Source organism: Montipora capricornis, chromosome 13, assembly GCF_036669925.1.
Source record: "Montipora capricornis isolate CH-2021 chromosome 13, ASM3666992v2, whole genome shotgun sequence".
Classification (NCBI taxonomy): Eukaryota; Metazoa; Cnidaria; class Anthozoa; order Scleractinia; family Acroporidae; genus Montipora; species Montipora capricornis.
In genome coordinates, this window is record NC_090895.1 from 31,534,343 (window position 1) to 31,539,061 (window position 4,719).

A 4,719-nucleotide genomic window follows, 5' to 3' on the forward strand; every position below is an offset into this window, starting at 1 on the left:
CATCCCCGTCTGTTCCATATGGGAGTTCCCCCCCCGGGGGGGGGGGAGGTTTAAGTTACTCTTTTTCTCGAAATAAATAGTTTGCCACATTATGCCACTGAATCTTTTGGCTTCTTGGTAAATCTGTATCTTCCTTGTTGAGAATTTCATACCATGGTTTTCTTTTATAGCCTACTCCAAGGCATTCAGATCGTGCAGTGTGACCATATCGTGAAGGGTATATGAAGTATATCAAGCGATCAGGGGAAAGGCCCGAAGTTACGCGAGCCTGCTCTTTGGCGTCTCTGTCCCACTCGTTCCCTCGGGATTCCCGCTCCCTTCTATCTGTACGCCCCAGGAATAGGCTAACATCGTAGGCACTACTAGAAATAATAGCAATAATAATAATAATAATAATAATAATAATAATATAATAATAATAACTAGTGGGTTATCTTGAGCGCCCTTCAAAAGGAACGTCAAGACTTAATAATTTAATCGACGATTTGCCAAACGTATCGGCTCATTAATTAATGAGCTTAAACGGACAAGTTTCACGGATAATAACATGGGTGACAAATTACCTCTAAATCTTGAGACGAAATTTTTGCGTTATTCCCTAATTTTACTCGTCACCATTTGATTACCTCCATACTTTTTTTTTCCGCTTCTCTAAAAAATCTGATAAGCAGAAGCTGGAAAGGCTTAATGTGAGAGCTCTAAGGTGTGTCTACAACAAACGGGTGCCCGTTCATGGTGATGATGACTACGGCTTGACTTTGTCCAATCGTCGCCTACAGGACATTGCCATATTAATTTTTAAAGTTGTTAACGGTATGTTACCGGGATATATAAGTGACTTGTTCGTCGTACGTAATCATGTGAAGTGCTTTAGAGGTACCAACAAGCTAGTTGTCCCACGTAAAAAACTGCAAACTTTGGCCTAAAATCTACAACTTTTATTGGTGCCAAAGTGTGGAATTCTTTACCGGATAAATTACGTTCAACGAAAATTCTTAAGGAATTTAAGAAGGCTGTGAGAGAACTACATCTGTAATGTACAGATTTCTATGATTCATTGTAATAATTTTAAGAGTTAGGATTGTTTATTTATTTATATAGTTAGAATGTTAGTCATTAATTGATCATGTATATATATATACATATACAATTTTTTTTTATTTATTTATTTCACTTTTCTCAGCATATTAGCATGTATTTGCTAGGGGCCTAATCAGCCTCATCAACCCGAGTTGAAATAAAGTTACTTACTTACTTACTTACTTATCGGCTGGCCGAAAACATCATTTTAAAGTGCTTTAGAGTGATAGAGAGATTTAGGAATAAACTGCGCCAAGAGTTCGGGAGCCAATTGACGTAAAAGCAGATTAAGACAGGACAGAAAAGAACTTCAAGTGATTCTAACAGTCAATGAAATCAGTCATAAAACAACGCCACATAGCCCTTTTATAAGGCTGTGGCACTAGCTAGAACATAATCAAAGGAAAGAAAGACGGTAAAACACAGCTAGTGATTTATCCAGTGGATAAGTTGTTGTAGTTCTCGCGAATTGTGGCTAATTCCGGTTTCTGTTTTCTGGTTTCCGGTTTCTGGTTTCTGGATCCCGGATTCCGGATTCCGGCTTTTAGTTTGATTGTAAATTGGCCCTTTTGGTCTCGTTCAAGGTTAAATGTTCTCTTGAATTTTACGTTTGAAAGCTACTCCTGTTTTAAGTTCAAAAGACCTGAACGTTTCCACGTCATGATTTAGTTTCTCCATCTTGCTCTGATTACCGATGATGCACTCAAGAGGTTGAACTCGTCTATTCACGCTGAAGCCGTCCTATCCTTTCAGCATGTAGTAACCCTACCGAACTTATCCTCTCGAACTATTCGGAAAAAACCATGGCAGCCTTAGTCAAATCACCGTAGCATTTCTGAGCTACGTTTTTTAACGGTAGATTGACCCGAAACAGTAAATTTGGGCACTGAAGGCCTTCACTGTTGGGACGACTTGGCGTTGAAATGAAATGACCATTGTGAAGATAATTTTGTTTTCGCCCGAGAAATTGAAAGTAAGGTACATTTTAAGTGCATGGTTGCTGTCTTTGATGAATGACGGTACTGGCTGAACGGATCATGTCTGACATTCAAGTTTTAGCATTTGCTGGCAACTACTATTACAAACAAATAAACGTTGTTGCAATGGCGGGGAACGTTACATAGATGACTGCGTCGGCACCACCTCATCAGCGAGAAAAGGCCGGGAAATTAACCTATTACTTCACTAAACTCTTTTCAACCGGCTCTAATGCTTGAGTCCAGGCTACATGCAAGAGAGCGGCGAAAAAAGAACGCGCAGCCTCTGCACGTGTTTCCACAAGGCACGTCTGCGCCACCTGCAACGGAGACTGTCACTCCAGGATCGGGCTACACAGTCATATAAGATCCTGCCCAAATCCCCAGCGCTAACTGACCATCGCCTCTTCGAGACGAGGATGCCACTATACTATACTATACTATACTATATTCTCGTTATCACACTCTCCGTCAACAGTAACGGTCTATCTGCTGCTATATTCATTCTCTCATCCACAACACATGAAAAATGCTGTCCCATTTCTTAGAATCAAGCTCTTCGATACCGAAAATGCTACTGATGACATCGACTTTTGTAAAAATCCAATCGGCTTGCCCCACGGTTTCAATTGCCTTATAGTGAGAAAGAGATTTTGCATGGAAATAACCGGCGCATGTAGTTGCCGTTTGCAAGAAGAGTTCGGGACTGAGCCTCGGTTGACGTCATGTGAAACGTAAAACTACCAGAGACAGGAAAGAAAAGAACTACAAGTAATTCCAACAGTCAATGAAATTCAACACTCCCCCGTAATTTCTAAAAGATCACTATTGTTTAATGGAAAATTTCGAAACGCAGATATCGCGGCTACTTCGAAAAGACTTAAGTGAGAAGAATACATGTCTATTAAATATTTCTGCATCATTGACCACTGTTCGAACGTTCAATGACTTTTTAACATTGTCGTAAATTTACAACAATGTTAGACTTGTAATTTGACCATTTCATAACCTACATTTGGGACTTCTGGAATAACTCTGCTTGTTTAGCGGAGATTTAAAGGGCGAGGACACTTTAGATATCATGCTAAATTCGAGACGAGGATGCCACTATACTATACTATACTATACTGTACTATACTATAATCTCGCTATCACAATCTCCGTCAACAGTAACGTTCTATCTGCTGCTATATTCATTCTCTCATCCACAACACACGAAAAATGCTGTCCCATGGCAATTTCTTAGAATCAATCTCTTCAATACTGAAAATGCTACTGATGACACCGACTTTTGCAAAAATGCGTGGAAATGGATTTTTTCAAAAAGTAACTCTAAAGAAGCTGATCGTTTGGTAATAAGAATGCCGTGGTCGGAACAGTTTTCTACGTTTTCAGCGTAATCACTTAAAAACACCTGAGACGCACTTTGAAATATTTTTCAATGAACTGAGTCGCACAAGTTGTCATTTTCAACGTTTCGCTTTAAAAAATCCAATCGGCTTGCCCCACGGTTTCAAAAATGACTTTTAAAATTGCCTTATAGTGAGAAAGAGATTTTGCATGGAAATAACCGGCGCATGTAGTTGCCGTTTGCAAGAAGAGTTCGGGACTGAGCCTCGGTTGACGTCATGTGAAACGTAAAACTACCAGAGACAGGAAAGAAAAGAACTACAAGTAATTCCAACAGTCAATGAAATTCAACACTCCCCCGTAATTGCTAAAAGACCACTATTGTTTAATGAAATATTTCAAAACGCAAATATTGCGGCTACTTCGAAAAGACTACAGTGAGAAGAATGCATTTCCATTAAATATTTCTGCATCATTGACCACTGTTCGAACGTTCAGTGACTTTTTAACATTGTCGTAAATTTACAACAATGTTAGACTTGTAATTTGACTATTTAATAACCTACATTTGGGACTTCTGGAACAACTCTGCTTGTTTAGCGGAGATTTAAAGGGCAAGGACACTTTAGATATCATGCTAAATTATTTAGAAACGTCCACTAGACATATTTTACTAGCAGTCATCATGTATTGTTCTCCTAGCACAAAAGAGAGAAGTTGTATTAAACTAAAAGAATATATTGGTTTTCCTATCTATGTTAAATATCTGTTGCGTCTACAAGTGCTAACGTTGTAGACACTAAAGGCTTAGAGCTCTTCAAACTGAGAGGGAACTGAAAAAAAGAGAAAAAAAGGAAAAAAGGTATGCTGCATAAATGATCGTAGGAAGCCTGAAAATATTCGAAAACTGAGTTCGTTGAGTTCCGAGCAGAACTTCGACGGGCTATTCTCTTCCAATTCTTTTCAACTTTTTGATCGAGGACGAAACAGTTCATTGTTTAGAGTAAGATTAGCGCATATCCTTGAGTACACATGTCAGTCTCATAAACATTTTTTGACTGGGGCCATTTTAGTTTCAATAGGAATAAAACGCAAACAGCGGTTACAAACATTTGCTTGAACTGCATGACTTTTACAAACTTAACGTTTCGTATGTTACAACATACATCATCAGAAGAATTTGCGTTTTATTCCTATTGAAACACATGTCAGTAGTTTTTTTTAGGACTGCAAAACCCTGCTTCGATTTAACTGCGTATGGACCGCCACGGTCTTTCTCAAAGGCCCGGGATTCACGTCTCATTAATTTGTA